Source organism: Hypanus sabinus, chromosome 2 (genome assembly GCF_030144855.1).
Source record: "Hypanus sabinus isolate sHypSab1 chromosome 2, sHypSab1.hap1, whole genome shotgun sequence".
Classification (NCBI taxonomy): Eukaryota; Metazoa; Chordata; class Chondrichthyes; order Myliobatiformes; family Dasyatidae; genus Hypanus; species Hypanus sabinus.
In genome coordinates this window covers 14145634-14169975 of record NC_082707.1, presented here as the reverse complement: position 1 = coordinate 14169975, position 24342 = coordinate 14145634, and the positions used below count along the sequence as shown (strand labels likewise).

The 24342-nt window shown below is 43.4% G+C and overlaps 1 protein-coding gene across 3 annotated transcripts in view; it reads left to right on the top strand.

Annotated features, from left to right (window-relative positions):
* Window positions 1-374: 374 nt before the first annotated feature.
* Window positions 375-24342, top strand: part of phc3 (polyhomeotic homolog 3 (Drosophila)) — a 156188-nt gene continuing 132220 nt past the window's right edge. For 2 of the 3 annotated variants that reach the window (XM_059992214.1, XM_059992194.1), the window contains exons 1-2: window positions 375-514; window positions 655-688. The gene's annotated coding sequence lies outside the window, so the exon portion shown is untranslated. Of the gene's footprint in view, window positions 515-654; window positions 729-24342 lie in introns of all 3 variants that reach the window. The other variant, XM_059992204.1, reaches the window with a different exon arrangement.

Genomic DNA, 24342 nt, shown 5'->3' with positions numbered 1-24342 from the left:
AGTAAGAGGCATGTCCCTTTCTTCCTAATAGTGCTGACAGGACCCAGGAGGGGTTCTTTGTAGCCATATCACCCAGAAATTTAAGTTGCTGACCCTCTCCAATATTACAACAGTGGTGTGCAGAAGAGTATCTCTGAATTCACAACACATCAAACCTTGAAGTGGGTGGGCTTCAGACATAGTGGCCACTTTATTAGGTACAGGAGGTACATTAGTGAAGTGGCCGCTGAGTGTGTGTGTTTGTAGTTACCATCGTCGGACTTGTTCTGCTTCCTCCTGTGCTCTGCGTGGTGCTGTGCGTTAACATTTCAAAACCCAACTTTCTTGTTAATGTGCAGATCACCAAACTCCGACCCCTCCCCTTCCCTGTGCTCGCTCCAGACTCTGCGCACTGCAATACGTGACTGCGCTTCGAATAATGTATTCGGAACCTTCGTCTGCTCTTATTAAATAGAGGGGGAAGAGAGAGAGAGAGATAGAGATATGCAAGAACCGTAACACCGGTCCGATGCAGGTAAGCCCATACACTCTAATCGCAATGCAATGCATGAAGTCTTTTTCATCTTTGCCACGCTTCATGTATCAAGCAATATATTGCGAGTAATTATTATATTAACTAATTAAGCTGGTGCATATTCTTGCTTATAATTGCAGCCGATTGCAGAGTCTCATCCCGAAGAAATTCCAGGTAACTTCTGCCTGATAATCTATCAAGAAAAAAAATAATGGTATGAACTCAAATTGTTTTAAATAATTGGATTTTCGATTCAGTGATGCAGGAGTTTGTGTTTATGTCTCTGTCGGGGCTGTCTCCCGTCTAAAACCCTTCCCGTGGAAAATTCGGCTGTGGGATGAACATAATAAAAATATACATTAAGACGTCTGGAATATTGATGAGGGTTTCACTAATGGGATTATTCCGAATTGGAGACACCCCCGCGAGTAGCGGAAGCTGCAGGCTTGAGTTGTGATTCACGAATGCGAATCGCACAATGCAGTCAGAAAAATGCATTTTAATTGCACATTTTTAATAATCCTTTTAGCACACAGCCTGTCAGAGCTGTGGTGCAAGAGCCCACCTCTTATTGGTCAGCTTTGTTTAGCGGACTTAACGCTGATCCTTTGGTGGTATTAGCACCTTGGTGAAACGGGGAAGGGGGTGGATGGATTAGGGGAGAGGGCTGTAGCAATGTATGAGGAGCGGTATTGATTCCACGCATCTCATTTATTCCGCAAATGCACGACTACGTTTAAGGTTCTAATGATGCATTTTATGTCACGGGAGAAAAAATACCATTATTGAATAAATACAAGATGTGACGTATCTTAATATAGACGGGAGCAACTGAGATTGCGCGCCGCGTGCAGTGTTTGCCGGGATTTGTAGTTCTTCTTTAAATACATTCTTAAAGTCGTTTCAGTGCTGCAGTTTTCGTTATAATAGTGGGCGCTACTATCGGAATTATTTAATTCAATATTTTCTTTTTTATTCTTAAATGAATAAAGATGTTTAAGAAAAAGGTGTTGGAAATACTTAACAGGTTAGTCAGGAAAGGAAAGGAAATAAAGTTTATGAATCACATCGATGATTCCCAAAACTGGGATTAGTGAGAGATGAAAAATAGGTTTAAAGGAGCAGAGAGAGGGGGAGGACAAGAGCTAACAAAAGGTCTGTCCAAGGATGTATTGGAAGAGGCATTAAATGAAGGTGGATGGCTACAGATGGAGCTGACTGAGTATAGTCGTCAAACACGAGGAAATCTGCAGATGCTGAAAATTCAAGCAACACACAAAATGCTGGTGGAACACAGCTGGCCAGGTAGCATCTATAGGGAGAAGCACTGTCAATGTTCATGCCATCAGGTTGGAGGCCAACTAAACCGAACTACATAAAGAACAACACAGAGAGGTAAAAAAAACACTAGACTACAGATACTTGCTGCTCTGTGGGCCTCACTTCAAACAAGGATTTTCATTGCACTAAAAAGGTGTTGAATCTGTAGAATTCATTGCTACAGATTGCTGTAGATGCCAAATCATTGGGCAATCCAGGCCATGCTCTCTTCTTGCCCAGATACATAGTGAGCTCATCAAGCTACAGGAAGTGATGGATGCAGCCCAGTCCACCATTAGCAAAGCCCTCCCCACCATTGAGCACATTTACAAGGAGTGCAGGAAAGAAGCATCCATCATTAAAGACCCCACTATCTTGGAGGCCATGCTTTCTTCTTGCAGCTACCATTGGGAAGGAGGTACAGGAGCCTTAGGTTCCACACTACTAGCTTTAGGAACAGTTATTACCCTATAACCATCAACCACCTGAACTGGTGTGGATAACTTCTCTCACTAAGAACTGATTGTATGACTGTAAACTCATATTCAACAACTCTTTACAACTCATGTTCTCAGTGTAATGGTCGGCAGCGTTAGTCTAGGGGAAGACACACCAAACTTGTGTGGATGCTGCGTGATGTTTTCCCCTGTTACAAATCAGTACCACAAAATAACAAACAGTACACCATATGCAATTAAACGATTGAGCTTTATAATTCTTAATTTGACTAGAGGTTGGTAAAGAAAACAAAAAGAAAAGGGCCCATTTTAATGAAACAGTCTAATATGCACATTGGAGCTCATGATTTCCCAGTCCATTCATTCTCCATCGATTTCTCCTGGGCGTCATCGACTCCGGACTCCCATTCCAAGTCTACGCAGTCCTGCACTCTACAACCTCTCTGTTCTGGCATCTTCTCTCTCCATCTTCTGCTGACCAAAAGCCCATGAGTACCTTTCTCTCTGATACAGAAGAAAGAAAAACACTCCCCTTATTGGACAGCACACATTCCAAAGCTCCCGTTATCTCCAGTCATAACCCAAACGCTGCTGGTACAGAAAAACCATTACATTAGCAGTGAAACCTTTCCCAGGGCATTATACTCTTCCCTCCACTAAATTTAATCATGTCCACATGACTGAGATAATTTGCTAACCCTTCCTGCAAAACAGAAAGTCCAACCCACGTGTAAAAGCCAGTGACATAGCTCCCCAAAGTGGTAGAGGCCACACTCTGTTCCCCCGGTGTTACATAGGCTTGCCTATCTGGTGGTCTTATGATTCTGTGAGATCTCCGTACCCCCTCATCTACCTCCTCATGTTCGGACACTACTGGGGGTTCTTCTGGTCTACCTGGCAAGGCCTCCGCCAGCCTATCACTCGTGCCCACCTACAACTTGGACCCCTTTGTCCCTTGGCTTGAGGCCCACTTCATCCCATGCAGGGTCCCACAGATAGCTCCCCCCTGGCCCCAATATCACGTGACTCAGCGTGACAAGGGTTGGGAGTCTCTTCCTCAATCAGTGGGGAGTTAGCAAATGACAGCATGTCGTCATCCTCCGAATCAATATCCCACTCAGGCGAGGGCTGGTCTAATCTCTCCGCTATTGGTCCTGCAGTTGCCCCGCGCCGCTGCAGAGTCCTCTTACGAGGTGTAGGCTCCAGGTTGATCTCTGGGTCAACCTGTACCTCTTGTCCCAGAGGCAGAAGGTGGTTCCGATGGAGAACCTTAACAGACCCATTCTCATCCACTGGTTTCACCCAGTAAACTGGTATGTTTGGCATCTGACTCACATCTACATAAGGCGTAGCCACCCAGCGGTCAGCAAACTTATACTCCCAGGTGGCCCCAAGTTCATTATGATGACTTGGTCTCCTGGCATGAGTTGGAAAAACCTAACCTTTTGAACATACCTTGTCTTATTTCCTTGATTCTGCTTGGCAGCTGCGATCTATGCTAACTCATAAGCCTTTTTCAGCTCCCTTCTCATATCAGATGAGTCTTCGGTGGTAGGTCGTCCTCGTCAGTCCCAAAACAGTGGTCATTGGGCAACCTCAGATAATACAAGATATCAGATAATATGGTGAGTACACAGTAGCTTTATTTTGGGTGCAGTTGTAGCAGTGGACCAGATGTCCAATATGTAGACTTCATCTGCTCTTTTCGCTGATCTCCAAGGTTCTGAACATGTCTAGCAAGGTCCGATTATACCTTTCGGGCTGGGGATTACCCTGGGGGTGATAAGGATTAGTCCTTGGCTTCTTGACTCCAAGCATGCTCAGTAATTCAAGGATGAGTCTGCTCTCACAATCCCATCCCTGATCACTTTGTATCTGCCTGGGGAGGCCATAATAAATGAAATGCTTTCCCATAACACTTTGGCCACCGTGAATGCCGTCTGGTCCTTGGTAGGGAAAGCCTGCTCATATCTGGTGTAGTGATCCATGATGACTAAGACATTCACCATGTTACTAAGACATCCTCTTTGACCGCCGACCAAATGGTACTGATCCCCGGGTTATCTCGCCAAGCAGCTGTCACTTCCCCAGGACTTAATTCCGGTAACTGGTTGGTCTTCAGAGCAGTCAGGTTACAGTAAACCTGTGGATTGACATCATCAGAAGTTCTCAATTGACCTACTGCTTGTCCTTGCCTTCCGCCTTCACCGTGATGGCAAACTGACACATGGCTTTCACCCCCGAGGTAGGAACATTCTCCCACTCTTCGTCCCTGTGCAGCCCTTCAAGCGCACATCAGGACAAAGCATCAGCATCGATGTTCCTACTTCCTAGCCAGTACTTCAGGCTGAAATCATAGGCAGACAAATGCTGCCAACCACCGATGGCCTGTGACATCTAATTTCGCCGAGGTCAGGATATAAGTTAGGGGATTGCTGTCCGTCCTCACCTCAAACTTGGCACCACAGAGGTAGTCACTCAACTTATCCACACAGCCCATTTCAATGCCAGTAACTCCAACGTGCGAGGGACAGTTTTTCTCAGGGTGACAGCCTCTGACTGACAAATGCAACAGTTCTCAACTCAGTTCCCTGATCCTGATGCAGGGCACCCGCTAAGCCCTCTCTGCTGGCATCCATATGCAGTATATATGGTAATCAGGGGGGGGGGGGCGTCCGCAAAAACCAGCACAGGTGCCTGGGTCAGCATCTCCTTCAGCGACTGAAAGGCATCTCACATTTTGCATCCCACCTTGGTCCAAAAGGCTCCGAAGGGCGAAGATACTCTTCACCCTCCTCTCTGTTTGTTCTCCCTTTCTTCCCCAAGGGAGGGTTTAAAGGGTGACTCACTTCCACGTAGCCCTTCACAAACCTCCGGTAGTAACCACAGAACCCAAGGAACGAGCGCAAAGCACTCACTGTCTGGGGCCTTGGCCAGGTGGTCACCGTCTCTAAGCTGGATCCATAGTTACTCCATCTCGTGAGACTGTGCTCTACATAGCTGACAGACGTCTTGCAGAACTGGCACTTGTCCAGTGAAAGTTTTAACCCTTTGGCTTTCAGTGGCCCAGCACCTTCAGTAGCCTCTATTCATACTCTTCCAAGCTGGACCCAAACACCATGAGGTCATCCAGATACACCAATACCTCAAGCAAGTTCACCCCCCACCACTTTCTCCATGACATGCTGGAAGGTTGCAAGGGCGCCCGATATGCTGTGGGGCATCCTTTGGAACTGGAAGAATCCCTGTGGATGTATAAATGCTGTCCTCTCTTTGCCAGCTTCACTCATGGGGATCTGGTAATATCCACTCCTCAGACAGGCTAGCGCGCCTTTGATCCTTGACAGTATACTGGTTAGGGACGGTACACCTTTTCAGAGTCCTATAGTCTACACACATCCATACCTTCCCATTCTTCTTTCTGGCCACTACTATTGAGCATGCATAGGGGCTTCGGGTCTCAGTGATGATCCCAGCTTGATTCAACATAAACAAATGCTACTGAATGTCTTCCACCTCTGCAGAGGTAGTTGCTGCGACCGCTCTCTGAATGGCGTGTCCTCGGTCACCCGGATAGTGTGATGGGTGCTCTTGGAACAACTGGAAAAGACACCTTCCAGCTTCAACATCTTCTCTATCAACCTCCTCTTCCAAACCGTAGGAACTGGGGAGTCCCCAAAGTTGAATGACTCAGCAGTCAACCTTCTCCCTTTTTCCAATATCTTCTCTCCAGCTTGTCTCACAGGGACACTAGACATTACCAGATTCCAGCTTGTGATCTTCCGGAGCATCTACTAAGATGGCTTCACCCACAAATACCTTGCTCTCAGGTACAAAAGAAAGAAAAAACATTTCCCTCATTGGATGTCTCACATTCCAAAGCCTTTGTTATTTCTAGTCATAACCCAAACACTGCTGATACGCAGAAGCCATTACATTAGCAATGAAACCTTTCCCAGGGCATTACATCAGTATTATTTTTATTCCCACAGTTTGGCTTCTTTTGCACATTAGTTGTTGTCAGTCTTTGTTTATATAATTTTGTAAAATTCTGTTATATTTGTCTTTTAAATGCCTGCAGGAAGATAAATGTAATATATAGTAACATATACGTATTCTGATCATAAATTTACTTTGGGCTTTGAACAAGTAAACCATGTGAACTTACACTTGTGCTGAGGATACATGGGGAGTTGATTGAACACTTTGTCAGAAAGAAGGTAACACTTCCTCAATGTACAAACTTTGTAATTTGAAGTGTCTGCCTGGATAATATACTCATGGGAGTGCAGAGCCATGATGAATAAACCTCTGAACTGATATTGGAAGAGTTGGACCATTAACCTAGAGACGTGTTTGAACTCCCCTATGACAGTCTGTGGTTAAATTCCAGTACTGAAATTAATGGAAGTTATGTACAATCTTTATATAATCAAGCTGGGCCGGATATGGAGTATTGCATTTGTTTCTGGTAGCCACCTTATAGGAAGGCTATGGAGGCTCTGGTGCAGAAGAGTTTTACCAGGATGCAACTTGGATTAAAGGGCTTGTGTTTAGATTAGATTGATTCAAAACTTTGAAACATTTAGAGAAATACGTTGTTTGCATGAAATCAAATCAGCGAGGATTGATCTAGGAAACCCACAAGTGTTGCCGTTTTTCCGGTGCCAACTTAGCAGGCCTATAACTCACTAACCAGTGGAATGTGGGAGTATACTGGAGCATCTGCAGGAAACACGCAGTCACTGGGAGAATGTACACTCTTCTTGTGAAAACAGCAGGAGTTAAATCCAGATCAGTGATCACTGGTGTTGTTATAGCGTTATGCTACCTTGCCAACTTTACGCTACCACGCTAGGAATAGTTGGACAAATGGGTTGCTTTCTCTGGAGTGGCAGAGGGGAGTGCTGATTAGAAATTAATAACATTATGAGAGACAGAGATAGAATATATAGTCAGAATCTTTTTTTTCCCAGTAGAAATGTCAAATGCTACTTGGCATACATTTAAGGTGAGAGGGCATAGTTTAAAGGAGGTAACCTGAGCACATTTTGTTTACATAGTTGTCATTGTCTAAATCCTCTGCCAGGGTTGGTGGTAGAGGCAGATATGATAGAAGTATTTAAGAGGCTTTTAGACAGGTACTTGAATGTGCAGAGAATAGAGGGGTATGGACCACATGCCAGCAGAAGGGATGAAGCATTATTTATTAGCTTAATTAGTTTGGCACAACAAGGCCATACTGCTGAATATTCTCTATGTTCTAAGTCTGAATTTTTTTTTAAAAAGCTGCCATCTGTAATTGTGAGCATTATGTATCTGGTTTCTAATGTCCTTCAAACAGGAAATGTGCCTTTCTTACCCAATGCTCTTCATATGTGATTCCAGCCTGCCAAGTAAAACTTATATTCAGTGGTACTGCTCATTAATGCAATTATCTAATCACCCAGTCATATGACAGTAACTCAATGCATTATAGCAACAGGTTCAGTTGTTGTTCAGACCAGATATCAGAAAGGAGAAGAAATTTGATCGAAGTGACTTTAACTGTTTTATGATTGTTGGTGCCAGACAGGGTGGTTTGAATATCTCAGAAACTGCTGATCTGCTGGGATTTTTATGCACAACAGTCTGTAGAGTTTTACAGGAAATGGTGCTTAAAAACAAATAAAAATCCATTGAGAGGCAGTCCTGTGGGTGAAAAGGCCTTGTTAATGAGAGAGGTCCGAGGAGTATGGTCAGACCAGTTTGAACTGACGGGAGGATGGCAGTAACTCAAATAACCTTGCATTACAACAGTGGTGCAGAAGAGCATCTCTGAATGTACAGCATGTTGAATCTTGAAGTGGCTGGGCTATAGCAGCAGAAGACCATGAACATACATTTAGTGGCTTATGAGGCATAGGAGATATATAACAAAGTGGGCACTGAATGTATTTTACCTTCTGTTGAAGGGGCAATCAGAGTTGGATACTGAGTGATGTGAGCATCTAAATCCCATGAATGAATAAAAAGTCTCTTTGTTAGTGGGACACTGATTGCTCTAGCTTTTGATGTGGGCAAGAATTCATCTAACAAATTCTTACTTAGAGTCTGGTCACCTCATTATAAGTAGGATGTTGAAGCTTTAGAGAGGGTGTAGAGGAGATCACCAGGATACTGGTTGGATTAGAGAGCATCTCTGAATGCAAAATATGTCAAACTGTGAAGTGGATGGAAAATTTGGAAAACTTTCTTATGAGGTAAGTTTGAGCTATCTAGGGATTTATTTCTTGGAGCAAAGTGAGTGCTGAGTGCTGGGAAGCAGCTGAGGTGAGTGTGGAACGCGGAGCGGGGACTCAGGACAGTGTGATAGCGGGACCGTCGCAACAGGAGGAGGAGTGAGGTTCTCGGGAGAGCGCTGAGTGCTGGGAAGCAGCTGAGGAGCTGAGGTGAGTGTGCTTTAAAAGGAGCGTGGAGGGCAACTGAGGGGTTAAGCAGAGTGTTGATTAGTTGATTAGAGGGAGTGAGTACTGGAGATAATTGTCAGAGACAAATAAAAGGAGGGGTAACTGAAGAAGGGCAGCCAGTGTGTGAGTGGCTAAGGGTAGGAGTGGAGCTTTGAGGCTTTGGCAAGCAGAGGCTGAGGACAAGCTTGCTCCCAGTGAGGTAAGGCTGGATAAGTTCCTTTAATTAATTTAATTAACTTAAGAGTGCTCCATTTGCAGTAGGTGGGATGTCGGGACGGTACAATTGTCCCTGATGACTACACCTGTAAAAGGTGCATCCAGCTAGAGCTCCTGACAAACCAAGTTAGGGAACTGGAGCTGGAGCTGGATGAACTTTGGATCATTCGTGAGACAAAGGCAGAAATAGACAGGAGTTTCAGGGAGACATCCACCCCTAAAAGTCAGGAGGCAGGTAGCCTCCTGACAATCTCCAATTTTCAATGAGTGGCCCCATGGAAATGGAGTTGGTTTATTATGGTCAGGTGCTGGGATTCATTATACCATTGCATTGAGATAATGCAAGGTAAAACAATAACAGAATGCAGAATAAAGAATACAGAGAAAATATAATGTAGACAGACACTAATGTTCATGGACTGTTTGTCCCACTCCCATCAGGGAGGAAACTACATAGCATCCACAGTAGGACCAAATACAGTTACTTTCCCTGAGCAGTAAGACTGATCAACACCTCTACTCACTAACACACCCCACCAGCACTACTTTATCATCTCCTCTCAGAGTCACCTTACATCCAATACTCCTGAGCCTAGCATCATTTTAGGGACAAACAGGAAATCTATGTATTTAGGCTATCTTATGTATTTATATTTATTGTGCTCTTTATCTTGTGTGTTTATTTTTGTGCTGCATCAGATTCAGAGTAACAATTATTACAATCTCCTTTACACTTGAGTACTGGAAACTCCATGAAGCAATCTTAAAGACTATAATGAGGTATATTGTGTCCTGGTAGGCACCACCTACCTCATTCATTGATGTGGTTTCATGGTCGGAGAATGAGGGAGGGAGAGGGAGGGAGGGGGGGGGAGGAGAGAGAGAGAGAATAAACTGCAAAGAAATGATAGACTTAATGAGTCAAATGGCTTGATTCTGCTCCTTTGTTTTGTAGTCTAATGTAATGGGCATGATGAGATTGTGCTGACAGCAAGAAGATAGAGGAGTGGAATTAAGTCCGTTGTGTCTGGTTTACCATTCAATTATTACAATGTTATAAGGAAAGGTTGAATAGTTAAGACTTTATTCCATAGAACGTAAAATTTGACAGAGGTATATAAAAATGAGGGGTATAGATAAATGCAAGCAGGCTTTTTCCACTGAAGTTTGGTGAGACCACAACTGAGGATGCAAGGTGAAAGTTTAAGGGGAACATAGGGCTCACCCAAAGAGTTGTGAGAGTGTGGAACAAGCTGCCAGTGCAAGTGGTGCATGTGAGCTCAATTTCAAAGTTTAAGAGAAGTTTGGATAGCTACCCTGAATGGCAGGGTATGAAGAGGTATTGTCCAGGTGTAGGTCAATGGGACTGGACAATTTAAAAGGTTCGCACAGACTAGATGGGCTGAAGTGCCTGTTTCTGTACTGTATTTTACTAATACTCTGTATTCTCTTTCTCCTGTTCTCCCACCTTCTCCCTGTAACTCTTAAACCCATACCAGTCAAGAACCACTCACAAAATGCTGGTGGAACACAGCAGGCCAGGCAGCATCTATAGGAAGAAGTACAGTCGACATTTTGGACCAAGACCCTTCATCAGTCCTGACGAAGTGTCTCAGCCTGAAACGTCGACTGTACTTCCTCTAGATGCTGCCTGGCCTGCTGCGTTCCACCAGCATTTTGTGTGTGTTGCTTGAATTTCCAGCAAGTGCAGATTTCCTCGTGTTTGCCAGTCAAGAGCCTATCAGTTGACGACTTAATACAGCCAATTCCAATTTTGTACATTTTATCAGGCAATCTTATCATGTCCATCAATAATTTTAAGTATTTAATTATATCCAGCACCCCATCATTTTATTGCACTCCAGGGAACATAAACCATGCAATCTGCTTTGGACTCAGTGCAATCTGGGAAGTAGACTTTGGAGTTTACTGATTTGCATTCTGCTTTGCCAGTGGAAAGCCATCTTTCAGTTTGGAGAGAAGGAGAAATTAGGGTTTTGTGTCCATATGAGTAAGGTTATAATGAATCACTGCTTGGCTTAGCACAGTGTCCAGAATTACCTTTTTGTAGTGTGATGTCAAGATTTGACACTGGAAAATGCAGTGGCACATGGCCAGAGATCTCTTTGTACAAGGTGTTTTGCAAGCTGTAAAGTTAAAGTAACAGATAACTTCCACGTTCCTTTTCTGAGCACTGAGGCAATAAGTTTATGGTGAGAAACAGGAGAACGGTTTTGAAAGGGATAATAAGCAATGGTAATGAGACAGCAGCTAGATGGACTGTATTTCTTAATACTCATTCTTTATCTTATGGTTTTATGGTAATATTTCAACATGGCTTGTACAGAGAGTTGTTTTCATCGCTGGATTCTCTGAGACAATAAGACATAAGAGCACAATTAGGTCATTTGGCATTCCTTTGCCTTTGCCCTTACTAACCAAGAACCTAATCAACCTCCACTTTAAATATACCCAATGACTTGGCCTGCATAGCCAGTTGTGGCAATGAATTTCATAAATTCACCAACCTCTAGCTAAAGAAATTCCTCCTCATCTTTGTTTTAAAGGGGCATCTTTGTATTCTGAGGCTGTTCCCTCTGGTCCTGGACTGCCCCACTTTGGGAGGCATCTTTTTGCGTCCACTCCATAAAGGCCATTCAATAGGTATCAATAAGATCTCCCATTAAAAATGGGATTGACAATGATATCCCATTCCATCCCTCCATAAGTTTCATTCCCTTCCTCGTGCACATTAGCATCACAGTTAGCATAATGCTTTACATCATTAATTCTCACTGCTGTCTGTAAGAAGCCTGTACGTTCTCCCCATCATCACATGAGTTTTCTCTGGGTGCTTTGGTTTCCTGTTTGGTTAGTAAGTTGTGGACTTGCTTTATTGGCGCCAGAAAGATGGCAATACTTGCAGGCACCATCTGTACATCCTTGGACAGTGTTGGTCTTTGAAGCAAATAACACATTTCACTTTTTGTTTCGATGTATGTGTGACAAATAAAGCTAAACTTTAATATTTTTTAAGTTCTCTCCATTGCCTAGCTCATCCACTACTTCTGACACTGAGTTGAATCTGTAGCTTGGTTCTTGATAGGAAGTAGCATTCCACAGGAGGAATTGTATAAGATTGGTACAGATCAGAAGTTTGAGTGTGCCTTCATCAGTCAGGGTCAACCGTGGATGTTGTGTCCTAGCTGTCTAGGTACACAAGCCTGGATAGTCTAATATGGAGGGCAAGCTATTGCCCATGTAGCAAGCTCCCTCTCTCCACACATCTAATGAACCCAAAGGTTCAGTAGAGACTGATGCAGTTTGGCACCAGCAGCATCGCAGGAGTTGCCAGTCAGTGATGAACTCAACATAGGTCTGCCTTAGGAACTCCAGCTCTAGATTCTTCCTTAGTGTTTACTCACACAGCCATCTCCATGAGTGGGTGTAGTTGCAAGGCAGCAGAGGTTTGAGATCAGAGTTTTACTTTTCCTAGGTCAGCTGCAAACCATGGCTGATGAGTCCCATCTGCCCGAAGTGATTGGTTTTAATGCACCAGTAAACTGCCTTTGTCAGTAGAAACAGTTCTGCCAGTTTTAGTAGCTAAGCCAGACGTGAATACCAGAAGTTGGACTTGGTTGTCAGAGGTTATTTCAGATGTTCGCCATTGGGAGCTTATCCTCAACACCACCCCTGGCTATAGCAACCCTAAGGGACAATGGAAGATTAGAATTGCTCAGATTAGGAGGAGAGGTGTATCTTGCTGATAGAGGACCATTGAATAGTTCCCCAGTAAAATTAGATGGATTCTGCACTGAGTGATATACCTTGTAATGAATTCACAGTAAATCATCCTGAGTGACGGATCATGGAAATGAGGGAGATGGGGAACTGGCGCAGGAGAAGAGTTGAGGCATTTTAAAAAGTAGGACAGGCTTGAGGGACCCAGTGACCTTATGACTGTGATCTGAGTCATTGGAAAGACATTGAAACTGGTGATACAAAGCTAATGATAAGTAGACCCTCTTGGTAGAGGCCAAACTTAAAAGTACAGCACATTTTATACCCTTAAGATCAAAGGTAACAGCAGAATATTCAATACAATTTCCATTGTTACAATGACATTATTTGCTTCAATGTTCTGAGTCTGACAATACTTCCTTTGAACAAAATACGCAAAATGCTGGAGGAACTTAGCAAGTCAGGTAGCATCTATAGAGAGGAATAAACAGTCGACGTATAGGGCCTCAATCCTAGTCTCCTCCGTAGATACGGTGTGACTTGCTGAGTTCCTCCAGCATTTTGTCAGAATCAGAATCGGGTTAATATCGCCAGCATATGTTGTGAAATTTGTTAAGTTGGCAGCAGTAGCACAATACAATATGGTAAGACTGCATGACATGGGAGCAGAATTAGGCCATTCAGCCTATTGAATCTGCTTTGCCATACCATCATGACTGATCCCGGATCCCACTCAACCACCTACACCTGCCTTTTCGTCATATCCTTTGATGTCCTCACTGATCAGGAAATGATCAGCTTCTGCCTTAAATACACGCATGGAGTTGGCAGAGCGTTCCGCAGATTTACTGCTCTCTGGCTAAAAGAAAAAGATTCCTCCTTACTTGTTCTAAAGGATTGCCCCTCAATTTTGAGACTGTACCCTCTAGTTCTGGATACCCCCACCAAAGGAAACATTCTGGAAAAGCATCCATCCTTGTCTTCAACATTCAGTTGGTTTCAATGAGCTTGCCCTGGATTCTTCCAAATTCCAAAGAGTACAGGCCCAAAGCTGCCAAACGCTCCTCATACGTTAACCCCGTCAGTCCCAGATGCAACCTTATGAACCTCCTCCGGACAGTCTCCAATGACAATACATCCTCTCTGAGATATGGGGCCCAAAACTGTTGACAGCGCTGTAAGTGTAGCCTGACTGGTGTCTTATAAAGGCTCAGCATTATCCCCTTGCTTTTATATTCTGTTCCCCTTGAAATTAATGCCAACGTTGCATTTGCCTTCTTTACCACAGACTCGACTTGTAAATTAACCTTCTGGACTGTCTTGCACAAAGACTGCTAAGTGCCTCTGCACCACTGGTGTTTGAATTTTCTCCCCATTTCTATTAATCCTTTCACCAAAATGGATTATCATACATTTCCTAACACTGAATTCCATCTTTTTTGCCCATTCTTCCAATCTTTCTAAGTCCTGCTGCATTGCATTGCTTCCTTAGCGTAACCTATCCCTCCACCTATCTTCGTATCATCCGCAAACGTTGCCACAAAACTATCAATTCCATTATCTAAATCATTGACGAACAATGTGAAAAGCAGAGGTCCCAATACTGACCCCTAGGAACACCATTAGTCACCGGCTGCAAACCAGAAAAGGCCCCTTTTATTCCCATTCACTGCCTCCTGCCTGTTGGCCATTCTGCTACCCTTGCCAGTATCTTACCCGTTACAACATAGGATTTTATCTTGTTAAGCAGCCTCATGTGTGGCACCTTATCAAAAGTCTTCTGAAAATCCAAGTAAATGACATCCACTGGCTCTCCTTTGTCCACCCTCCTTGTTACTTCCTTGAAGAAATCTAACAGATTTGTCATGCAAGATTACCCTTGACAGAAGCCAGGCTGACTTAATCTGCAAGTACCTGAAACCTCATCCTTAATAATTGACTCCAGCACTTTCCCAACCACTGAAGTTAGGCTAACTGGCCTATAATTTTGTCTTTTTTGCCTTCCTCCCTTCTTAAAGAGTGGAGTGATAATTTGTAATCTTCCAGTCCTCTGAGGCCATGCCAGAATCAAGCAATTATTGAAAGATCATGACCAATGCATCCATTATCTCTTCAGCAATCTGTCTCAGGACTCTGGGATGTACTTCGTCTGGCCCAGATGACTTATCCACCTTCAGACATTTGAGTTTGCTTAACACTTTTTCCTCGCTCCTGCTCCCTGACATTCACGGACCTCTGGCACACTGTTGGTGTCTTCCACAGTGAAGACAGATGTGAAGTGGCCATTAAGTTCATCTGCCCTTTCTTTGTCCCCCATTAATACCTCACTAGCATCATTTTCCAGTGGTCCAATATCAACTCTCACCTCCCTTTTACTCTTTATGACTGGAAAAAAAAACTTTTGGTATCCTGCTATTTTCTGGTATCCTATTATTGGCTGGCCTGCCCTCGTATTTCACCTTCTCCCCTCTTACAGCTTTTTTAGTTGCCTTTTGTTGGCTCCAATTTCCACTCAGTTTTGTTATCTTATATGCCCTTTCTTTGGCTTTTATGTAGTTCTTAACTTCCTTTGTCAGCCATGGTTATCTACCACTGCTATTTGAGAACTTCTTCCTCTGTGGGACGTATCTGTCCTGCCTTGTGAACTATTCCCAGAAACCTCAGCCATCTCTGCTGTGCCGTCATCACTGCCAGTATCCTCCTCCAATCCACCTGGGCAAGCTCCTCTCATGGCTTCTGTAATTCCTTTTATTTCATTGCGATACAGAAACCTGCGAGTTGTGCTTCTCTGTCTCGAATTGCCGAATGAATTCTATCATATTATGATCACTGTCTCTTAAGGATCCTTTACAGTAAGCTCCCTAATAAGATCTGGGTTATTACACAACACTCAATCTAATATGGCTTTTCCCTAAGTTGGCTCAAGCTCTAAAAAGACATCTCATAGGCTTTCAACATATTCCCTCTCTTGCGATCCAACACCAACCTGATTTTCCCAATCCCCTTGCATATTGAAGTCCCCCATTACAATTGTGTCACTACCATCATTATATGCCTTTTCCAGGTCCCTTTGCAATCTCAACCCCACAGCTTCGCTACTATGTGCAGGCCTATATATGATTCCCATAATGGTTTTCTCACACTTGCAATTTTTAAACTCCACCCAGAAAGATTCAGTATTCTCTGACCCTATGTCACCTCTTTCTAAAGATGTAAATTTCATCTCTTACCAACGGAGCCACTCCACCGCCTATGCCTTCCTGCTTGTATTTTCAATACAAAGTATATCCTTTGATGTTAAGCTCCTAGCTTTGACTGTGCTTCAGTCACGACTCAGTAATGTCCACAGCATCATACCTACCAGTCTCTAATTGCGCCACAAGTTTGTCCACCTTATTCTGAGTGCTACATGCATTTAAGTACAGCACTGCATTCTAAACTCTTTTGAATTTTGCCTCTGTGGTACAATTTAACTCTTTGCTCCGTCTGCATTTGTATCCAGTCTTTGGATTGTCCGTTCTTTCATCCAGGTTACACCCATCATCTACCTGTAAACTTGGTGGCTCATCCTCAGCTCTATCATCCTGGTACCCATCAGCCTGCCATATTAGTTTAAGCCACTCCCAACGGCTCTGGTAAATCTGCTGACAAGAATATTGGTCCCCCTCAAATTCAAGTGTAGCCTATCCCTTTTGTACAGGTCCCACCTTCCCCATAAGGGGTCCCAATTAGTCAGAAATCTAAATCCCTGCCCCCTACTCCAACTCTTTAGCCATGCATTTATCTGCCACCTCATTCTATTCCTATCCTTGTTGTGTGGTACAATCTCGAGATTACTACCTTTGAGATCCTGCTTCTCAGCTTCCGTCCTAACTCTGTATATTAATTTTTCAGGATTTCGTCCCTTTTTCTTCCTATGTCGTTGGTACCAATATGTACCATGACTTTTGACTGCTCACCCTCCCTTTTAGGATATCGTGGATGCATTCAGAAATATCTCGGACCCTGGCACTTGGGAGGAAAAATACCATCCATGGAATCAGCTGTCTGTCCCCCGACTATAGAATCCCATATAACTGCTCCCATCCTCTTCAGTTCCCTGCCCCTCTGAGCCACAGTGCCAGACTATACATGATAATATAGAACAAAAATAAATAATTTGCAGTGAGTGTATATATTAAATATTTATTAAATATTAAATTAAAATAGTGCAAAACAGAAATAATATAAAAAAGTGTGTGTATTGCTCAAGGTTTCCAGCATCTGCAGAATCTCACTGTGTTTGTGAATGCTTTTTTGAGTTACATATCTAAATGGGAGACACTCCCAAATGTTCAAATACCCTGTAGTGGAAGGGGTTTAGATGATGAGGGGAGCTCCAGTTGAAATGTAATAGATACCAGCAATTTAAAAAGTATTCGATTATACTGCAGCCACAAAGACAACAATATGCTGGTGATTCCTGATTCTGATTCTGATTCTAAAAGGTCTGGATAGAGTGGATGTGGAGAAGATGTTTCCATTAATGGGAGAGTCTGGTACCCGACAGCACAGTCTCAGGATTTAGGAAAATCCCGTTAAAACTGAGGAGGAGGAATTTCTTTTGCCAGAGGGTGATGAATCTGTGGAATTAGTTGTTATAGTGGGCTGTGGAGACCAAGTCATTAGGTGTGTTTAAGGAAACACATGCAAAATGGTAGTGGAACTCAGCAAGCCAGGCAGCATCTGTGGAGTGGAATAAACAGTCAATGTTTCTGTCTGAGACCCTTCCCCAGTCTTGATTAAGGGTCTTGGCACAAAACATTGACTGTTCCTTTCTATAGATGCTACCTGGCCTGCTGCATTCCTCCAGCATTTTGTGTGTGAATTGCCTTGGATTTCTAGCATCTGCAGGTTCTGTATTACTTGTGGGTGTATTTAAGGCAAAGATTGATAGGTTACTGATTGTTAAGGGTTATGGGGTATGACAGGTGAATGGTATCCAAGATAGGATGGTATAATGATTAAGTTACTGGACTGGCAACCAAAGCTGTGGACAATTTATCAAATGAATTCAAATCCCATCAGGGCAAGTAATTAACCAAGTTCAAATTCCCTTCTGGTTTCAAGTAACAAAATAAATCTTGCATTAAAAGATTAAGCTGTGAAACCGCAGAATTGTTATAAAAACCCCATCTGGTTCACTTTAGTGAAAGAAATCTGTCATCCCATGTCATGTATGTGGGACTCCACAGGCACTCCGACGCTTAGAGGTATTTAGGAAGAGACAAAAAATATTAGCATTTCCAGTGATGCCCAGTCTTGTGAACAGACTGGTACGCACATTAAACCAGAAATGAGACTTGTTTTTACAAGCTGTGACTGAATCAATTGATTAAGTGTGAAAGGTGAAATATTTAAGGGGAACCTGAGGGGGAATTTCTTCACTCAGAGGATGATGAGAGTGTGGGACGAGCTGCCAGAGGAAGTGATGGATGTGGGTTCAATTTCAACAGTTAAAGGATATTGGGTAAGTAAATGGATGGTAGGGGTATGGAAGGCTTGAGTCTGGGTGTGGGTCAATGGGACCAGGCAGGTTAAGAGTTCGGCATGGACTAGATGGGCTGAAGGGCGTACTTCTGTGCTGTCGTGCTCTATGACTGTTAACTTCAGAGGAGCAAGGAATTTCATTGCTCCCTATGACAATAATTTAATCTGAATCTGGGTCAGGTTCAACAGGACTTGGATAAATGGGGAAGGTTAGAGTATGCGGATCACAGTGATGGGATCACTCACCAACCACAATGGTTCCAAAAACAGCCTAATCAGGTGTCTGATCATAAACAGTGTCCAATACCAACATCACAAGATCACAATGCTAAATTGGCTGAAGCAAATGTATTTACAGAACAGAATTTATGTGCAGTGTGAATGTGAGTTATAAATCAGATTTGCTTCATGTGTCAGTACAACCGAATGTCAAACAGAAATCCCAACAATATTTAACCATTAAAGCACGCAGGCCTTTCATCCACAATGATGAAGTATTTTGAAAACTTGGTGATGAAACATGTCAATTCGTGCCTGAGAAGTGACTTCGATCCACTTCATGTTGCCTGCTGGAACAACAGGTTCACAGTAGATGTCATTTCATTGGCTCTTCATACAATCATGGAACATCTGGACAGTAAAGATACATACATCAGGATGCTCCTTATCACTACAGCTCAGCATTCAACACTTTTATCCCCTCAAAATTAATAAGCTCCAAGCCCTTGGCCTCAATACCTCCTTGTATAGTTAGATCTAGATTTCCTTACTACAAGTGACTACCAGTCAGTTCAGAAAGGCAGTAACATCTCCTCCACGATCTCCATTGGTACAGGTGCACCACAAGGCCGCGTGCTTATCCACCGCTCTGCTAGCTTTATACTTAAGACTGTGAGGCTAAGCACAGCTCCAATACTATATTTACGTTTCCTGATGACTTTTGGTGAAGTTTGGTGAAGAATCAGCATAGAGGAGGGAGACTGAAAATCTGGCTGAGTGGTACTATAACAGCAATGTCAGCAAGACCAAGGAGAAAGAAACCAGAGGCCCGTGAGCCAATCCTCTTCAGAGGATCAGAGCTGGAGAGGGTCAGCAACTTTAAATTGCTTTATGTTATTATCTTGGAGGACCTGTCCTGGCCCAACTTGTAAGTGCAGTTACAAAGAAAGCATAATACTGGCTCTATTTCCTTAGGAGTTTGCAGAGATTTGGCATGACATCTAATACTTTGACAAACTTCTATAGGTGAGTGGTGGAGAGTGTATTGACTGGTTGCATCATGGCCTGGTATGGAAACACCAGTGCCCTTGAATGGAAAATCATACCAAAAGTCATGGATATGGCTCAGTCCATCATGGATAAAGCCGTCCCCACCAATGAGCCCAACACCATGAAACACTGATACAGGAAAGCAGCTTCCATCATCAAGGATCCCCCATCGTCCACGCCATGTTCTCTTATTACTGCTGCCACCAGGAAGAAGGTACAGGAGCTTCAGGACACATGCCACTACGATCGGGAACAGTTACTACCCCTCATCCATTGGGGATAACTTCACTTGCCCCATCACTGAAATGTTCCCACAACTTATGAATTCACTTTCAAGGACTGTTCATCTCATGTTCTCAATAGTTATTGCTTACTTATTTATTATTACTATTTCTTTCTTTTTGTATTTGTACAGTTTGTTTTCTTCTGCACTCTGCTGAAAACCCATGGGTCTTTCATTGGTTCTGTTATGGTTATTCTATAGATGTATTGGGTATGCCCACAAAGAAAATGCATCTCAGGCTTGCATGTGGTGACATATGTGTATCTTGATAATGAATTTACCTTGAACTTTGAAGTTTGAAGCCCCTGTTCAGTGTTAAATCACAAGTTCATAAGACATTGAAGCAGGACTAGGCCATTCAATTGAGTCTGGTCTGACATTCTACCATGGCTAATTAATTACCCCCTCAACCTTATTCTCCTTCCGTCTGACTAATCAAGAGCCATCAACCTCTGCTTTAAGTATGCCTAATAACTTGGCCTCTACAGCTGTCTGTGGCAACGAATTCCACAGATTCACCACCCTTTGGCTAAAGAAATTCCTCCTCATCTCTGTTCTAAATGGACACCTGTCTATTCTGAGATTGTGTCTTCTGCTCCTAGACTCCCCTGCGCATCCACTCAATCTAGGCCTCCCCCATTCTGCTGTTTTATCTGAACAATAACTGAACCTCTTGCCCATGTATGCCTTCTTTTATGCATTGAGTTGCTGCCACATGATAGGCTGTTTAGATATTTGCATTACCGAACATCTACCGTGTATCTAATGAAGTGGCCACTACGTGTAAATGTTACCAGATACTACCCTGAGGTTCATTTCCATGTAGTCGTTAACAGAGTTGTATTTGATGTAGGTCATAGTGAGGAAGCTGCTGGAAAGTTAGAGTTAACTCCCATATGGATAGAAGTAGAGATATACATAAATTCATAAAATGTCGAACAAGTTGCATAACCACGTTAGTCCCATTTGCTTGCAATTGGCCCATGTCCCTTCCTTATCCATTCATCTGTCCGAATGCCCTTTCTACATCTGCTGTGGCAAGTCATTCTGTCTGCCCACCACCCTCTCTGTGAAAATGTTCGAAGTAAATTTATTCTTAAAGTACATGGCAGCATAGTGGTTAGAACAACACTTTGTAGTCCCAGTAACCCGGATTCAATTTCTGCCATTGCCTGTAAGGGGTGTGAATGTTCTCCCCGTGACTGCATGGGTTTCCTCCAGGTTCTTTGGTTTCCTTCTGCAATCCAAAGACATACCAGGTTGGTAGGTTAATTGGTTATTGTAATTTGTCCCATGATTAGGCCAGGATTAAATTGCAGGATCGCTGGACCAGAAGGGCCATTTTTGTGCTGTATCTCACCATATATAGTACCCTGAAATTCATTTCCTTGTGTGGGCACTCAGAGTAGAACAAAGAAATATGATCGAATCAACGAAAATCTACACACTGATGAGCAACCAACATGCAAACAAAGAGAAACTCTGCAAATACAAACAAAAACCAATAGTAATAAAAAAATAATAAAAATACAGACAGTTCCGGGGTTACGTACGAGTTCCGTTCCTGAGTCCGTAAGTCGGAACAATTACATCTGGTATTATTTAGCGTCAGTTAGTCAAACGTTTGTCTTAGTATATAGTATATATTTTACCTTTCTATGCATATAAAACACTAAGAAACTTATGTATTCCAATAATTAAACCACTGCGTTGCTTAGTAATAATTGTAGCTTTCATCGGGGCAGGGCGTTTCACATGCTCCATTATTCTCACTTTATCTGTTATCCTTTAAAATTGTTCTGATTGTTGACCGACTGTAGCCTAACACTTTTCCAATGACTGATGGCGTTTCACCCCTTTCCAAACGCTTTATTATTTCCACTTTATTTTCAGTCATGATTGCTTCCCGTCAATGGAACAGGAACACTGCAGACGGCGGGTCCCGAACTGCGCTGGCTCCCGAGGTCTGCTGGGTCCTAAGGACCACAGATTTGATTCCCCAGGTGCTAAACTGCACCGCACTGAGGCAGGTTAAGTGGGACAATTGGGAGCTGTGCTGGGTTTGGGTAATTGATCCTCCACAATATCCCGCGTGGGAATTTAAACTGGAGGTGGCAGTGTTCTTTTTTAACGAGGTCGAGTTGCGAGCTCGACATCAACCCGGCATGGATGGTACGGGAGTCACTGGATCAGTAATCAACCCGGCACGGGACTGGTCTGTCACTAAATCGAATTCAGAAACCTCCGTTCCATAGTCCGATGCTGATCTGACTGCACCACCAGCTGACTGGAACGGGGGGTGGGGGGTGGTCAGGATGAATCTTACTAAGAAAAATTTAAGCCAAATACAAAGTTAAACACTCAACACAGTGACAACGGCAACAACTTAAAATGGCGGACGGCGTCGCGATCTGGCTTAAAATGGCGAACGGCGTTCTCCTTCCTCGGTTTGTAAGTATGAGTTGTCCATAAGTCGGACATTCATAACTCGGGGACTGCCTGTGCTGAAAATATAAGTTGTATAGTCCTTGAAAGAAAGTCCATAGGTTGTGTTAAGTGATCAGTTCAGTGTTGAGGTGAGTGAAGTTATCCACACTGGATCAGGAGTCTGATGGTGGAAGGGTAGTAAGTGTTTCTAAACCTGGTGGTGTGGGGCCTAAGGCCCCTTTATTCCCTTTCAAAACTTTGTCCACTCACTTTAAGCTTGGGCCTTCTAGTTTAAAAATCCCAACCCTGGGGAAATGAGTGTGGCTACTCACCTTACCTACCCCCTTCATGATTGTATAAACCTCTGTGTCATCAAACCTCAGCTTCCTGACCTCCAGAGAAAACAACTCCCTGCTAGCCAACTTCTCTTTATAACTTAAGCCCTCCAGTTCCGGTAACATCCTCGTAAATCATTTTTGCACCATTTATTGCCATCCTTCCCACAGCAGGGCGACCAGAACTGTACGTAAGTGCTTCATTTGTGGCCTTAGCAACATCTCAGAGAGGGCATCACAGCATTGTAGGTGTTAGCAGGACACTATTATAGCTCAGGGCATCAAAGTTCGGAGTTCAATTCCAGCATTGTCTGCAAGGAGTTTATATGTCCTCCATGTGATTGTGTGGGTTTCCTCCTCGTGTTCTGTTTTCCTACTATATTTCAAAGATGTACTGTTAGTAGGTTAATTGTTTATTGTAAATTGTTTTGGGCCTGGGCAAGGGTTAAATGAGGCATTGATCATGTGGATAGTCAGAGGCTTTTTCCCAGGGCTGAAATGACTAACACAAGAGGGCACAGTTTTAAGGTGCATGGAAGTAGTTTCAGAGGAGATGCCAGGGATAAGTTTTTTTACGCAGAGTGGCGAGTGCGTGGAATGAGCTGCCGCTTGCTGGGCATGGTGGTGGAGGTGGATACAATAGGGTCTTTTAAGAGGCTCCTGGGTTGGTACATGGAACTTAGAAAAATGGAGGGCTATGGGTAGCCCTAGGTAATTTCTAAAATAAGTACAGCTTTGTGGGCCGAAGGGCCTGTATTGTGCTGCAGGTTTTCTGTGTTTCTATGTAAATCAGTGGCTTGCTGGGTGGTGATGCTTGTTGGGCTAGAAGGGCCTGTTCCGCACTGTATCTCTAATATAAAATAAAATCTTGTACAGGCATACTGTGGGGAAAATGGATGTTTTTGAATAACGTGTCACAGTTTATGTTGGTCTTTGAATGCACATGGTTTGGAGCCTCTAACAGGGAAAGATGCAGGCTGTGAACCTGAGAATGTGGCTAAACCAGTCATACTTGGGAATGATACAATATAAGGCATGTTTCTGAGCAAATTTGGCAGCAGTTCCCTTTTCTTCCATTGTTCATTGAAGAAGTGTTCTGCATAGACCTGGTGCAAAGAGCAACTGTAAGCTTGTGATACGTGTGAGCTACAGGTAAAACAGGAACAATTAAAGATTACATTTATTATCACATGTACAGTACATCAAAATATACAGTGAAGTATATTTCATCACTTGAAATATGCGTGCATCAACGACCAACAGTCCAATAAGGTACGGGGGGAGGAGCCTGACAGTACCACCAGACACAAAAATAGTTATTTTTCCAAGCAGTCAGGCTGATCAATATCTTCACCACCACTTTATCTTGTCCTGTCAGAGTCACCTTATGTACAGACACTCCTGTACCTCGTGTCACTTTATGAGTATATGTTCGGCACAGCATTGGGTCTATATTGTGCTGTAGGTTTTCTATTATGTTTCTAAATAGAAGTGTTCTAGAAAAATCAGTACTTAAACAGGCTATCTGGCCTATATAGTCTCTGCCAAACCACTTATACTGCGTAATATCAACCTGCACTGGGACTATAGCTCTACATAATGGTTAGGACACCTAATTACTTCCGTCACCCATGGCAGTAAGGTCAAAGGGGAGGACCCAGACAAAGAGCGATCCAACAGAGACCTCAGCGGTGGGGCTGGCGAATGATAATGACACATCATAACAGCAGACGAAGGCTGCAGCAATGAAGGGTCCCCAGTCATCTTGCATTCCATGCCACTGGTCTCTGACCCCGATCTG